At 40.4% G+C, this 17,022-nt stretch overlaps 1 protein-coding gene across 1 annotated transcript in view; it reads left to right on the top strand.

Annotated features, from left to right (window-relative positions):
* The first annotated feature begins 10,213 nt into the window (after positions 1–10,213).
* Positions 10,214–17,022, top strand: part of frmd6 (FERM domain containing 6) — a 32,583-nt gene continuing 25,774 nt past the window's right edge. The window contains exon 1 of the mRNA XM_078277399.1: positions 10,214–10,412. The gene's annotated coding sequence lies outside the window, so the exon portion shown is untranslated. The remainder of the gene's footprint in view (positions 10,413–17,022) is intronic.

Raw genomic sequence — 17,022 nt, forward strand, 5'->3', positions numbered from 1 at the left:
TAATCCTTGAAAACCTCACCCACCCGGTGTCAGTAAATTTAATCCAGCTGGCACAGCCGCTATCTCTGCCTGTGAGACACAACACACAGGGAGTCAAACATGTGGGAGGACAGTTAGTTTTTCTATATCGCTAGTATTTCTGACAGGGAATGGTGTGGAAGCTTTCCCAGCCTTGACGACATGCATCAACAGGATTTATAATCGTGCGTGCAGACAGGCATCATATCTTTCTTCATTCTAGCAACAAAAGTGACACATATGTAGGAATCCAGGGTCAAAAACACCTGTCGGGTCAGTCTTCTCACTTGGGATTTATGTTTGCACTCGCTGGTATTGCCTGTTTCGGTTTCGAATGCCAGAGAGAGTTTGGGGAATGGAAGTTTTAAGTTTCTGGACTTTGGACGAGGTGCCCGAAACCCAAACACCTCTCCAGTGCGGGTAAATATTTGCCTTTGCCCCCTGTCCTTTTCCTCTACACAGCACAGTAGTCTCTCTATAGCCTTTTTGTCTTTTCAACATGTCCTCTATTTTATCCTGTTTTGTCCTGTCGTGTAGATTGTGTTATACTAACGCTTTTGGTTTACAGGATACAGTCAAGGACTCTGATTTAGACTCAGCGCAGATAATAAAAGCCAGGCTGCTCAAGGATGTTATGCCCTGAGAGACACTTGGCATCTTTTGTCGTTGTACCGTGACCCTGCGCTCTCTGCTCAGCATAAGTGACTTATGATACGAAGATGACAGGATTTAAGCTTCTCTTTTGACATTGTGCATGTCATGTCAGCTTTTGCCAGATGGTCTACTGCTGCGTAAAAACAACAGGACAGATGGAAGCCAAAGGAGACAGATTCACACCACAGCTGGAAGTGTCAGATCTGATGGTGATACTTTTCATCTTTGATCTGAACATGTGCTTCAGATCACTGTCACCTTTACCAGGAAAACATGAAGAAATCTTTAAATGAATAGATAAGCACTTAGATTTAACCACTAAACGAAAACGTCAGAGATAGCTTCAGGGTTATGCTCATTGAAATGGCTTTGGCGGTTTTAAACCTGATGTATGAGTGAATTAAGCTTCAGATTACACACATTTCACAGTACTACACTACAAACTTTTTGTCACCTGACGTTGCAGTTCCCCTCAGCTCTACGGAGCATGTTAGCGTCTTACAGCTTCTTCTTTGGATTTTTTGGATTGTTTGGTTTATTCTCGCTTCTCTTATTAGCGTTGTTTCCAGAAGCCGCCGGAAATCAGCAAATAAAAGCTCTGATAAACCCACTGCACACTGCCAAACTGATGAACAAAGTGGAGCATTTTAGCAGCTAAAGAGACACTCTGGTAGACACTACAACAGAGTTAAAGGGAGCGAGAATAATGGACCTACGTTGATTCAGGTGGCCAGAAACACGACTCCAAATGAAACCTCATGTTGCTGCGTGTCTGAGCGTGTAAATAGGCAACTGTTTGCTATATCAATTTACGTAGGTGAAAATATTTCAATGTTGTGTTTACAGCTTATTCTGTTCCTCCAAATTAATGAATGCTACTTTAAATTAACATTTTTGTGCTTCAGAAGACAGCCGAAATTTTTTGTGCTCAGCTATTGCCACAGTTCTTGCAATTGGCTTGTGGCTTTGGATTAACCAGTCACCTGTAAAATAGTTTTGGTCTTGATCACTCCAGCTGATGACCCATACAAATGGCCACTGAGACCTGCCAGATGGCAATGAGCAGAGTAAAACGTCTGGACAGGGTTTGTACATTTGTAACCCAAAATCCCGGCGCTGTTAAGGTGTATATTTCAGTGAAGTCTTTTTGTAAGGATCCCCACTCTTACTTTGCACTCAACCCCCAACTCACATATTCAGAGAATGTTTTTATTGCAGTTGTAACAGGAGGAGGGGTCACGCTTCAATAGTCTGCAGATAGCACAGTGCCACACTGACCTACCCATGTTCAGCATGCAAGCGCTGTTTGTCAGAACATTAACCTGCTGTGTTGTTGTGTTGCGTTGCGTGTGTTGACAATGACATGTATTCTCTGGGATGATACATTAGTTAGTGCAACATTTGTGGTGCAGATTCTGAGAGTTAACAATGGGGGGGGCCGGAGCAAACATACATGCACATTCCATGCAATGGGGGTGGGGAGGAGATGGAGGACGTGAGGGGGTTTGTTTTGTTGTCTTTCCATGGCCCCTGGCTCTGTGACCTCTACGGCCGGGAAGGATCAGTGATTACAATCAACACTAATCCCTGATACACACAACAACAGATATTCTAATCCCCGATGTGACAATCCGCCGTAAAACCTGATGCGAGATGTTGGACAGGGTGATTTATGACTCAGGAACAACCAGTGACCTGTGGCGGGACAGACAATAACCCGCTGACTGAGAGCTGCTGATTTCACCAAAAGGTAAACATCTTAATACATGTTAATGGACTCCGGATGTGCTTCTCACTTTAGGAAGTAACAATAAACTCTAGTCTTTCAGAGAGCAGCTAATCGCCCGTAACTTGGGTAACGTTAGCTGATTAATTAAAGGGGGTTGGGGGGGGGGGGTTTCAAGGTGTCCTGTGTTTTTGCACACAACATCAGTCACAAGGCAACTGCTTGCTCAGGAGCTTTTCACTGACACACTTTAACCTTGACTGCCAGACAACACATAATATTAATATATGGTAGTTATTTATAGCACGACCTGTACACCAGCCCCAGGTGTGGCGAATATATATTTTGGTCTCACTTTATTTAACAGTACACTAATAAGATGTAATAAGCCATACTTTGTATCGAATTAGACCAAAACAATATAAAATAATGTGGTCTGTTCTGTTCTAATGTGTCGCTAATTACCCTTTTGTAAGGATGTAACTGGGAAATAGCTTCTATAGCTATGTTACTGTGGTCCGATAGGGACATGGCATTAAATGTTCTGATGTCTTAATGATATAATAAGGCTATGTAGGCTAACCACCTCCGGAGAGCATCCAGGCTATGAGGGACTGTGTGAAACAGCAACCAGAGGTGACTTGATTTGGTTTGAAATTGACATTACATTCAACATTACTTAGCAATAGTTTTCTTCTAATAAACAACAAATGTCACTAAAAGGCTATGCCTGATATTTGGTTTCTAATTAGTGTGTACTTTGGTATAACAGGGTCTAAGTATAGTATATTTGGGGTTCAATACGGCAATACATGTGGTTTCTAGTTGCAGCATAATTTAGGTGTATGGTGTCTATTTAGAGTACAACTGTGTTCATTTACTGTCTAATAAAGACCACATTCTTCCTAGTTTTAGTCTAATTTGATACCAAGTACTGCCTATTAACCTTATTAATATAGCGTAAAATAAAGTGTGACCCATATTTACAATAACTACATGCTGCAAGGACTCATATTGGCATGGAAGACATTTATTCGCAGCCCAAGCAGAAGAGGAAATCTGGTTGTTACAAGGACAAAGCCTCTGTTGAACTCAGCTTGAATTTAGCCAGAGGATAGCCAACAATCCATCCATTCCTTCTCTAACCTTGCTCAAAGGCACAAAAACCAACTGTGACTGACCAGCATCAAGTTAAACTGAGTCCTTGAGCTCTGGCTCTGGCAAATCCCAGAAAAGTTGAACCGACACTGACAGACAGAGAAAATCAATAATTGTTTACGATTGTTATAAAAAGGTCCATTAGCCATCTATCACAGTAGTTCAATACTCTCTGTCCTGATCTTTTAGTGGTCTGAGAGGCCACACATGGGCAAAGCGCATATAAATATTATTCTCAGAACTGCATTCGGTACTGCAATTAATAATTTAGAACATATAGCCATCAGTGATCTTTATGACCGTGATGCTGTGATTGATGAAAGTGTCGATCAATGTTTGACTGTTTGAAAGTGAAATCTGAGAATGTGACACCGACTCTGAACAAATGATTGGTACAAAATGAAGGCAAATGGTACAAAAGGTTGTCACATTTAGCAACATCGGATGAATACAATAAGAATTGGAAATATCTATTAATACAACTGCAATTTAAACATACCTTGTGGAATTTTTGACCACTGGCAGTGCCGTGGAGCACTTCTTTTTTTAAAGAGTGGAGCTCTGTTTTGTTTTATTGTGCACACACATAAGAAATCAAGCACAGGGACGACGCTATACACATTTCTGCTGTCGTTTTTAATTGGTGACACGTAAACAAGCTTCGCAATGTGCCTGCAAAGACTGAAGAAGAAGTCTAGAGCTAGAAAAGATCACTGTAAACACTGTATGCTGCATTTTTTTTTACGTCTTTTTAATGTTTTATGAGGATGGGAATTCATACATTTGTTAGACCTCAAGGACACACACAATTGTCTCTGGGAAATGTAGTGTAAGAACACCACTGCAATTAGGCCTACTTAATTGATTATGGTTTTCCCTAATTGAAAAGCAGGTTTAGTACTGGTGGATATTTATGACGAATGCAGTGTCCACAGCAGAGCTGACAAAGTGCCATGTGGCTGTGTGAATGCACAGGGACAAGGCCAGGTATGACAGCTGGCGCTTCGATCTGGCCCGTATTGACTCACAGCTTCTAGCACGACCCCGTGTTGCTACATTAGCCACGTGGATGCCATTTCAAAACAAAACAAAACGCTTCTGCACTCAGAACACACACATAAAACATACTGTAACCTGCTCATATTTCTTCAGGGCACATCGCACATATTGAGATGAAACCAGATGATTCTCAGTGATGATGCAAAATAGAAGAGTAACATGTGACGCTATGAGTACAGGCATGGAAGAGTACTTAAAAATGACACTAGTCTGTGTTTCAGTGGGTTGGATGCTAACAAAATAATGGTTGTTTTATCCTGGTGTGTTAAGATTTGAGATGATGCCCTTTGAGCTCAGAATATGGACAGAAAACCTCAGTATCATGTTTCAGCATTTTAGAAAGTCCAATGAAAGAACCCACTAAGAAAATACTCACTGTGTTGCAGATGCTAATGGGACAGAGGTTAGTCCGTTCTGCCCAATACCAGTTCTGATGCACTTTTTAATTTTTTTTTTTTTTCAGCCAACAAATATTTATGGAAATGGTTGACACAAATGGCAAAATCAAAACGCTTTCTTATGTGATTACTTAAGTGATTATTTTTTATAACTAGAAAGGCACCGAGAGAGGACAGACTTCCTTCAAGGCATGCCCTTTCTCACAATTTTAATGCAGTGTGAAATTTAAGTGTGATTATTCCGACACCACATGCAGCACAAATGCCCTATCTCGCAATGTTAACGAAAGTGAAAAATAATTTGTGTATCCGCTCTGGGATTTGGATCTGCTCCAAAATGAAATGGGTTCTTCCTTGGCTCATGCAACACCCTTCCACCAAGTTTCATGAAAATCGGACCAGTAGTTTCTCCGTAACCATACTGACAGACAAACCTCCAAACCTCCAAACCTCCAAACCAACAAACCGATGGACAAACAAACTGGACTAATGTAACTCTGTAACTAATGTACAGATAACTCTGATAAGGTAAGTCTTTGTTAAAAACAGGTACAAAAAACTTGAACTAGAAACCTGCCTAGCTAAAGATAACTCAAGAATAATTATTTTTGGATATTTATTGGATAAGATTTTTTTTTATGTTTGGCCATTGAGTTTCTTGCCCCAACAGACTTTATTTTAGCGTTGTTTTAACAGATCTTACTGTGGCGAGTGAAATATTATCATGATGACCAATGGAAATGGCGGCATAAGCAACAAACATAAGACCCAAATTGTAATTAACTAAAACTATCCTTTAATTTATGACCTTCCAAATTGACCTCCAATACTGAAGGTAAAAACTGTACCTGTCTATCTATAAATAAAATACAGTATATTTTGTATGTAACAGTATTAAAGGGATGTTTTTTCAGATGACGTCCCAAGCCTGTGATGCCAACATAATGCTACATTCTGCATCTGAGCTGCATATATACTGTGGTATAGGCTTACATAAGCACAGTGAATGAAGCCAGTGTAGTGTTACCATTGTGTATTCTTTTCACTGTACCATCTGGTGACTTGCACTCCTCCACCCCCTGACCATTACACTCTCACTTTCTTCCCTTGTTTATACATTTCTCTCTCTCTCTCTCTCTCTCTCTCTCTCTCTCTCTCTCTCTGCCTGTGCATTGAGAAACAAGCTGGTGACTGTGCAGAAGTGAGTATGACTTGAATGTTTTAGCGGCAAATGCTTGGCCCTTTTGTGTCAGCAAATACAGCAGCAATTGTTTCGGCTAAACAATGAAAGAAAAAACCACAAGTGCTGTTGGTGAATCACATTTTATCAACAATGAGCACAAACAATGTTAAAATGGGGGAAATTCTTTGGCCATTACTGGCATTTGCTATCAAAAGCTGCACCACAAGTTTTGTGTGTTTAATAATTAGACAATATAACAAGCTGTCCAATCTCTGCTCCAGTATTTCTGCTTATTATGCCATTAACAGTGCACAATTAATGGATTCTCAGACAGTATCTGAAGAGGGCTGTGGTACAATAATTTAGATCAATGCCCTCATCTATCTGCTTGCCTGCTGGGATCTTCTGCAGTACTGTGCTTCAGCTAACTTTATAGCACATCAGGGCTTCAGAATTACAGCTGCACTTTCCTTAGAATATTGCCAGATGCCAAAGTTCCTTTTACTTACTGTACTCTGGAGTACACCTTGTAGCCTTCCTTTCCCCATAACACTTTGTAATTTATCTTCCAAGTAGATACCCCTCCCCTATTTCCCTGATATTTCCCTGAGGGGTGAGAATATTAAATCAAGGATATCACGCAACTGACCAGCCATCTGCCTTATTGCCTCAGAATGGATCCGCATTCAAACTCATTGAAAAAAAGTACATAAAATAAACATGACCGGCAATCATACAGATACTGTAGTACTGTTTGATATGGCACTCAAAACCGAGGAGCTTCCGCAACTCTTGATCCAACATTACTCTCTAATAATGGAATGTATTCTTACATAACAGAGCACCAAATGACCACAATTAGACAACATCTGCTGCACTTTGACCGAATGCACGGCTTCTTAGATTTCATGTCCGAGCTCCAAGGAGTTTCAAAAACACATGCTTGTTGTCAGATTCAAACTGCAGCAATTTACAAGCATTCTTTTGAAGGCAAATCAGAAAATAAAAAAAAATAAAAGGGCCAACAACTTCAGTTCAAATATGCATAACTGTTGTAGTGTGCAGATCATATAAAGTTTCCAATAAATCTAAGGAATGCATTACTTCTAACAACACCACAACACCTTCTAAATGCAATAACCGTGACTACACTACAATTAAGTTTGAACTAAAGAGATGGCAGCGTACGTTACCCTTCAACAACACTCCTGTGGCTGAATAAGAGCAGCAGTAATGTTCCAAAATCATGTGGAAAACCTAAAACCAGAATGGTGGAGGCTGTTATAGCCTTTGGATTTGCAATCAAATGTTCAAAAACAATGGTGTAATGATTTGGTGTCCACATACTTTTGGCCATGTTGTTTTAGTTTTAGTCACCTGATCCAGGTGACTAAAACTATATACACTGGCTGAACCCTTATGCGCTTGATCATCTAAGTTTCTTTGAATAATACGTACGACATTCTTGCTGTTATATATATATGTTATAACATATTTTCTCTCTGGTTGTTTCAGTTTCTGTTAATGGCTAAAAATGGTTTCTGCGTTTTAGGTTAAGTGTTACAGTTCAGCAAAACAGAAAAAAAGGTTTTGCTTTTACATTCCTTTGGGAGTTGGACTAGCTGTATGTGTCACATTTAGTCAAGGAAAAGGGCTGATGGCAAGGACTCTCCATGATGACTGAAGTCTGGTGAGGGGAGGGGGCTACTCATCTTCCCCTGGGGAGACAGAAACACAGAGGGAGTTATTTCAATTAGTCAGATACTGCCACCATCAAAAGCCCAACCTGCTCCCCGCTGCACCTCCACCACCTGCCAGAGACAGCTAATCAAATCAAGACAGGGGCGATGCAGACAAAGACTGGAAGCACTCTGCAGTTTTAGAGGAAGGAAGAGGGTAGGATATAAGCCATGAAACATGTCAGATATGTCATATTTGGAGTGGCAGTGGTTTTGGATTGTGTTTCAATAAGGTTTTTTTTGTTTGTGTTTAAGAAGACAAAGGGGCTTTATATGAGCAGTCCACAAGGAACTGATGAATAGAGTGAGAGAGAGCAGAGCAAACTGCTCGTGGAACCCTGATTATGAATTAAAGTGTTTTGAATGTTGCATAATTGAAGAGGTACTGCCAGCGATAACGGGTGTCACACATGATCCTGTATGCCACTCCTAATCATACACCAAATGACAATAAGATTTACATTTTGACTCTTTTCACTGCTTCAAACATGACAGTAACCTGATCAGTTTGGTGTCTAAACCAGGGATTGTGGATTTGTGGTCTGCAGTTTTACTTTTTTTTTTAAGGTAATGGTCTCTGGGTATAGCTTTGTTGTTCACAGGTCCCTTTCTGATGTCACTTCAAAGCAGTGTGCAATCTGGGCTAGAGGGGGTTTAGCCTGGCTTGACCAGGCACACTTCCGCGCCCCTTTTTATGTTTGGCACTCCATTTCTCTCTCTGACAAGCCGTTTTTGAGCAGAGTCTGGGCCTCTGTGCACTAATTACAGGTCACCATGTCAACTAAGAGGGTCGCTCCCCACTTTAAAACCAGTGGCTGACATTATGAAGGGGGAGGACAGGGCTTTGGGAGAAACATAAGGGTTCAGTATACAAGGAATTTATCTTAATAAACATGGAGATGGAGCATGTGTAGATTTATTATCATGGCACAGCTGGTGTCCACTAAGGGCCTTTCATTTTTCCTACTTATGTAAGGTTGGCGGCGCTTTAATATCATAGCATCCTCTTGGCTTAACACATTCCTAGTTCCCCTGGCTCAGGTTTTAATTAGAAGTTAGAAAGCACCATAACACAACAGTCTGCAAAAGAAATCTTCTTTAAAGGAGAATTCTGGCCAATTTTTACGTTAATCTTGATCGCTATAGCTACGCGAGTACTTTCGATAGAAAAAACCCTGACCTGAATCAGTGCAGGTAACACGGAGAAGCTGCAGCTAGCGTCCCCTGAGCTAAAACGGCAGTGGTCGGGGCAAGTTTTAGAGTGCTTTTGTGCCTCTTAACAGACACAAAATGCAATTAATATGTCTGTGCCACATGAACAGGGCCCTTACCGTCAACAAGATGCGTTTTCAACTCAGACATAGTTTAAATTCACCTACCCTGGTCCCTGTCTCGATCCTGCCGGTAGCTAGGTTGCCCTATTCATGATTTTTGACTTGTGTAGCACTTGCTTGATATGCACCAAGATAAAGGCAAATTCCTTGTATGTGAAAGCCTACTTGGCAATAAACCTGATTCTGAAATAAGCCAATCAATAATAGTAAAGATGGAGTGCATATTAATTGATACTGACTAATATCAGGCTGTTTCATTTTAATGACTTTTGATTTAAAGTTAATTTGACCTTGTTACAATATTTATATACGCTATAGGCAGTTAAAATTTGACTTCTCATTTAGTTAAAAAGTCATCTTATGATAGGCTGCATTATGATAATTGTATGTCGTATGATATCATATAATTGGGTATTTTATAATGGGGTATCCCTCCTTTATCCTTGTGAAAATATTTATTACAGGGGTTACTACAGTTTTCAAAATTGTCCTGGTCAGAAGGGCATATATAAAAAAAAACTGCAGTGTTGATGATCCGGACGTAAAAATAAACCGCCCTAAATCACAAACTTTTTTGAGCGCGCTTTTAATACATACGGGCGACGCCGTTACTATTCTCCCCGCTGACTTCCAAAATGAATGTTACTGAGTTCCAGTCCAGCACACACAGTCGACAGAGAGGAATGGAATGAGAGGCAGTCGTGGGCGATACCAAATGTGGATTCCATTAGGGGGGTGCAAGGCAATTCTCGAGATTAGAGGGCATAAACACACACACACTAAAAAGGTTAAGTATATTACTGAGTCCATTTTGCATTAAAAACAATTAATCGTTTTCCGGTGACAATTTGTACGTGCGTCGTTGATCCAAAATCTTAATTTTAATTTTATCTCGCCCCCATTTTCCCGCTTCCACCAACCGCACATGTATTCCTATCTGCTTGTTAGGGCTCCAGCGGGGACAGAATGTGGCTCTAGACGAAGGCGGCAAGAACTACGACTCCTTTCCGAAACTTATTGAGTCTTTACAAACTGGATTTCTTTTCCTTCTGTGTGTTTTTTTTTTTTTTTTTTAAGAACGCCAAACTAACCCGTTCGGATTAACACTTTTTAAAAGGAATAACTTGTTTTCTCATTAAAAAGGTGAGTTTTGCTTTACTGTCGAGATGCTTTTATCCCGTTTTTAAATCCTTCACACTGGGAGTCTTAACGGGTAGCTACGAGGTTTGCTAGCAGTAATTGTGACGTCATTTCAGCAATTCGAAAAAAAATGAAGTCGCTTTATGTAATTTTGTTTATATATCACTTTGTAGCAGTATTTTTGAAGTCTTCAAAGCCGTCACCAAGCAAAGTTGGGACAGATAAGTTGCTTCACCAACGGTGATGCTGCCAGGATATTTTACAGGGAATGTTGCCATGAAATATGAGAAACGTTAACTAAGTTGAGTTGTTACTGTTAGTTGAGGCATTCTGTCTTTACTTGACATGACACAAACACGTTCAACGGGTAAAGTAGGATACTTGATTAATGGGGATTTATAACCTTTTTGTTTGCCCACTTTTTTAATATTATATTATTACTACTATTACATTGCACATAAACTATATACACCACCGGTAAGGTAATATGTTATACTGTCTTACCACATCATATAACGTTACTATATTATATTTCTGGTGTAGCCTACGCTGTTTACATAACTCATATTCTAGACTCGCTGCTATAAATCATATCTACCATCGTCACTTTACCTCGTAACTGTCACTCTAACTCGTCTTCAATTTCTCTTGTATAGCTAATTTACTTTTACTCTTTTAGTAGTTGTAAATAGGCCTTCATATTATAATTATTATATTTCATTTTGTACTTATCTATCTACCCATTCCTGTCTTGTGCTGTTGCAACACCTGCATTTCCCCTCTGTGGACCAACAAAAACAGATTATCTTATCTTATATTATCTTATTTTACCGTGTAACGTTAACGTTACTTCCTCACGTAACGTTACCCTTCTCGTACTGACTTCGCCCGAAAACCAACCAGGTGCCCTTATGGAAAAGCGAAGATGTCGTGTAATAGCATCATGTTACTAGTAAAGTAACTAATTCTTTGGGGAACGTAGTACAAATTCCTCCCTTGTTATTGTTGTGGCATTACCATGCCAGCAATGCCCCACACATCCACACTTCACCTTTAACAGTACTGCAAAGTAGATATCTTAAATGGCACAAAATGATGTGTAACCCATGCTAACCAATCCTGTCTGGAGTTGCAAATTCCCCTTTTTCTTTTTTTTTTCAGAACAAACTGCAAAGTTGTTTTCTTAGTACTCAGGAATGTCAACAATTTCCCCTCTGTTTAATATTAGACCAGAGAGGAAGCAGGAAAAAAAGAAATGGAAATCCTCACGTTTTCCTACAAACCTTTAACTTAAAAACGTTTCTATAGGTTGGGTGACCCATGCTGTGCATTATCATAATAATGTCACTCTGTTTCCAGAGATGTTAGAGGTCAGCTGTTCAGCACTCCCTGGAGCTATTAGGGACTTAATAAAGGCCCAGAGAGGCAAAGAGGATGCTTTGCTATCTTTACTTGTGTCCTGTGGGTGCTTGTTTTAACTAACTTGTAACTCATACGCCCTTAGCCATGTCATAAAGAGGTTGTTAGTGTAATATCAAACACGTTGCACACTGCATATGTTGCACAATGATGTTTGTTGCAATTTACAAATGAAATCAAAAGTAATGGCCAGCACAGTCCATCATGGTATCCCCTGTAAGGATTGCTAACACTTGAAACTCATCCAGTACACATGGTAGCCTAATCATCTACCTTGTGTGGCCCATTCCCCGGCATACATTGTGTGTGAAAGATCAGCCAAGTCCCTGCTCCAGCTGTGGGGGAAAACTGAAGAAAAACAACTCATGTTTTTGTGATTGCGATGCTGTCCTGGCTCGGTGTTGAAACAAAGTGAATAGAAGAGAGACGGTGCAGGTGTTGTATGGACAGGAAGAGCGCTGCCTGAGTAGGATACAAAAAGGAAATGTGTTAACAAAGATGGTTGGTGTGTGTGTGTCAGTGACTCATTCAGAGGAATCTGTTGGAATGTGTGATGGGATGGGATAGCCCATAATTGCACAAGGCAATCCCCCCCCCCCTCCCACTTATAACTTTATATGAGTAACGGATATGGTACTCACTTGTCGTTCTGGAGCTTTTAACCTTCATTTTAGTGTAGTTTTACTAATAAAACAACGTATGACATTACTTGTTACATACACGCTTCACTAAGTGCTGGATTGTTGTTTTTTCTCAATTTATCCTCTGTATTAAACTCAGCATCAAAAGCTCAACTAAATCCTTAGCCCCGGGGCTCGCTTTCTCTGATGCTAAAACTACGCAACGAATACAAAAAACTGTAAGACACAGTACCTGAGCTGAAGAAGAAATCATCTGTGGTGCAATACGTCGTCTATTGGAGATAACCTGTTATACGCTTTTACATAATCGTCTCCTCGCTATGCAAATTCTTCCAGGAAAACCCTGATTCACGCTAGGAGGGGATTTTCATACAGTTTTCAGAAGCTTGTTTATAAAATGCTCTCTCCTGAGTTTATCGCTCAATCTGCCATCGGCCTTGTTGCTTGAAGATAAGGTGTAAGAGGAACCATATTTTGAGTATCAGAACAACGTAACCCAGGAATGGGGGTGGACGAAATTACTGTTATTGCCATAAAGAAGAAGAAGAAACTCTGTCTCTTACCGTCCGATTGCATGTGTTATCTCCACTCTGTAGGTATGTGGGTGTGTATGCAGTCAATTGTCCTTGTTGGTGTAAGTTATACAGGTGCCCTGGGCTCTCCATTTATATCACGCTACACTATCTAGTCCATGGAGCTGCTTTTGGATGCAAACCTTGATTTTCACCTTGAAAGTCAGCTTTTAAAGAGACCAGAGAAGTGGCCATTAGTTTTTAAAGATTTACCTTGCATTTTTTAACGTGTGGAATTATATCCATTTGAGTCTGAAATTGCTCTACAGAAAACCACCAACATCAGTGTTGCATGCCTTTTCTGCAACTGCAGGGATGTTGTATGACTCCTCACATCCATGTCTCAAGAGCACCAAAGGGGACAGAAGAAAGAAAATGGGTCAGTTCTTCTTCCTGCATTTGTCTCCCTTTCTCCCCTTTCCTAGGATTGTGTTTTATTTTCCTTTGCTTACTTGGCCTTCGCTTGAGTCCTTTCAAGGAAGTGGACCAGAGAGATTTAACCTGCCAGCACCCCCCGTGAGGATATTATCTGCTTATCTCACACGCTTCTTACTTCAGCTCCGTGTTTCCTGTAGGATATTTTGTTGATTTTGGTAGGATTGGGTGTAGGTATCGTGTTACTGAGACCCAGGTTCGGTACTGGGTCAGTAACAACAGATACTAGAGTTTAGGAATAGCTCCTTGCAGTATATTTATACCTCAGTATCACAGTTGTAATTCCAAAATTCTTGTTTAGGTTTTGGCGTCGGGTGAACAATCAGGCCAAATTATGGACTTACATGATCTTTACTTTGTCTTTCCATTGAGGTCATTTTTCAGGCTGTGGCTAAAGGAAATGGTGGCACAATACCAAGTGACTGGGAGAGGTTAATTCATGCAGCTGTATGTTGAACACACAGTGCCAATATTTTAAAATATTACAAATAATACAGTTTACTTTTTTCCTATATCATGAAATGCTGCGGTTAACTTCCTGCACAGTTAAGACGTTTTCCTGTCTGAGTCTCAGTCTTTTGACTCTCCTCAGGTGTGACACTGCAAACAATAGCAGACAATCCTGTTTCAAAAGCTGCACACAGGAAACAGATCAGCAGATCACCTGCAACATCCCTTTTATTCTGTCAAAACTGAAGAAACAAAACAACAGGGTTTGGTTGGGGTTTGATATAATTGCAGCTCATTGTTTAACCCTCTCCTTTAAGGCTGCCCGCTCTATTTCGAGCATACGTAATAGTCGGGTTGACGTCTCCGCGGTGTGTTGCACTGCGATTGCTAGTTTGTGGGGTTAGTCATGATCGGTCCAAGCCTGAATGCTGGGCGGGGAGGGAAGGGATCGACTGCTGACTCTGTTCTGACATGTCTGGCAGTGCCAGTGATTTAAGGTGTGTGTGTGTGTGTGTGAGTGTGCGTGTGTGTGTGTGTGCGTGAGCTTAAGTTGTTCACTGAGTTCGAGTTTTGATCTCTGCTGTTTGAGCTCTATGTTACTTTTTAAAAACATATTTCACCTGATCATTCCTTACATATTAAAGGATGTGTCACTTAAAAAAAGGGTTGAGGAAAAGGTTGTTCTGGATTCTTTATTGACTCACAGATTTCAAAAAAAGATTTTTGTTAATATTGTTATCTTGACAGAGTAAAAAAAACACAATAGTCATTCAGTGGTTCTTCGTCAACAACAAGCCATGCGTTTGGAAACTATTTGGATTAATAACCTAATCATTTTTAATTTGTGAAGTATTTTTAGAATGCTTCATATGGCATCATCCATGTAGTGCTGAAGTCCAGCCAATGCACATGTCACCACTTTGTGGATAACATTTAGCCAGTGGTGGTGATCAGTATTGCCATACAGACTGGAGACTAACTGGCTTCCAAATAATTGCAGATAACTTTATTTTTGGAAAAAAAGAAAAAAAAAGTCTCTTTTATATAGGCCTTAGTGGTCCCCTAATACTGTATCTGAAGTCTCTTTTATATAGGCCTTAGTGGTCCCCTAATACTGTATCTGAAGTCTCTTTTATATAGGCCTTATTGGTCCCCTAATACTGTATCTGAAGTCTCTTTTATATAGGCCTTAGTGGTCCCCTAATACTGTATCTGAAGTCTCTTTTATATAGGCCTTAGTGGTCCCCTAATACTGTATCTGAAGTCTCTTTTATATAGGCCTTATTGGTCCCCCTAATACTGTATCTGAAGTCTCTTTTATATAGACCTTAGTGGTCCCCCTAATACTGTATCTGAAGTCTCTTTTATATAGGCCTTAGTGGTCCCCCTAATACTGTATCTGAAGTCTCTTTTATATAGGCCTTAGTGGTCCCCTAATACTGTATCTGAAGTCTCTTTTATATAGGCCTTAGTGGTCCCCTAATACTGTATCTGAAGTCTCTTTTATATAGGCCTTTAGTGGTCCCCTAATACTGTATCTGAAGTCTCTTTTATATAGGCCTTAGTGGTCCCCTAATACTGTATCTGAAGTCTCTTTTATATAGGCCTTAGTGGTCCCCTAATACTGTATCTGAAGTCTCTTTTATATAGGCCTTAGTGGTCCCCTAATACTGTATCTGAAGTCTCTTTCCCGAAATTCAGTCTTGGTGCAGAATTACAGCCACTAGAGCCAGTCCCACAATGAGCTTTACTTAGGATGTGCCATTTCTCTGTCTGTAGCTATTGAGGAGGAGGGGGTGTGGCCTTCACCAGCTTGCGGCCATGGTTGTAGCTCTATTTCCTCATGGGTGGGCCAAATTCTCTGGGCAGCTGTGTGCGGTGGGCAAAGTAGAGAAAGGGAAGGTAACCTTCCTCCTTATGACATCATAAAGGAAAGATTCCAGATCGGCCCATCTGAGCTTTCATTTTCTCAAAGGCAGAGCAGGATACCCAGGGCTCAGTTTACACCTATCGCCATTTCTAGCCACTGGGGGACCATAGGCAGGCTGAGGGAACTCACGTTAATGTTAAAAACCTCATAAAGTGAAATTTTCTTGCCATGGGACCTTTAAACAAACGGCTCAACTAGGACAGTTGGCTGAGAAGCTGCTGGTGTGTGTTGGCATTTTGAAGCTTGTTACTGAAGGCAGCCGTTGAGTAAGACTTTTGCTGTCACTTTTTATAACTATATCTCCATTAAGAAGGAGAATGACTCATTAAGCAGGAAGGCGTTCCAGCTTCTTAATCCGGAGTAATTCCTGGACAAAGGATGATTGAAAGTCAAAAGCTAAATGATGTGAAAAGTCTTTAAAATCCCTTTCCAGTGAGGTAATCTCTCCTGTGAATTCAGATAATGTATGGTAAATGTTTCTGCCATATTTACTGTGTAAGTTGTGCTTTGGCCTGAGGCCACCCATCATCCAATTCCTCGACTTTTCTTTGTGAATTATATAACAGCATTACAGTGCCATGCTGTGTACAGGCCTGACCTTCAGTGGTTAATGAGCGACGCATTTGATGGAGGAGGAGATGCAGGCATTTACAACTTAGATATTGGATTTGTATGAGCAAACATATAGATTATACTCAGCGTGAAATAAATATTACATTTACTGGGTCTGTGTTGTGGGTAATTACCATTCAGCTTCTACACTTCATCAACTTGAGATAAGTCGTTAAAATTTGCTTTAGGTTATCAGACTTTTAGTTTGACTGAGCCAGAAATGTATTGTTTATCCTCCCTGCTAGCTCAGTGGAAATAGACAAATATCTGTCGGATGATCTTATGGGAATCAAGGTCTTAAATAGTGCAGCGTGTTTTCCCTCTGCCTCTCAGATTAAAGGCTAAAAAAAACACACACACAGAGCATCCAGGTATTTATGGGGGAGCAGCTAAACATGCCTCCAGGCTCTATTTATATCAGCAAGTGTCACAGTTATTTGTTTATACCGTCTGTAGTCTGTTGACAGCAGGGGAAGTCAAATACAAGACAACATTATTAGAGTCAGAACAGCTTTATTTTCCAAGTATAATACACATATGAGCATGTTTCCTGT

Source organism: Sander vitreus, chromosome 20 (assembly GCF_031162955.1).
Source record: "Sander vitreus isolate 19-12246 chromosome 20, sanVit1, whole genome shotgun sequence".
Taxonomy (NCBI): domain Eukaryota; kingdom Metazoa; phylum Chordata; class Actinopteri; order Perciformes; family Percidae; genus Sander; species Sander vitreus.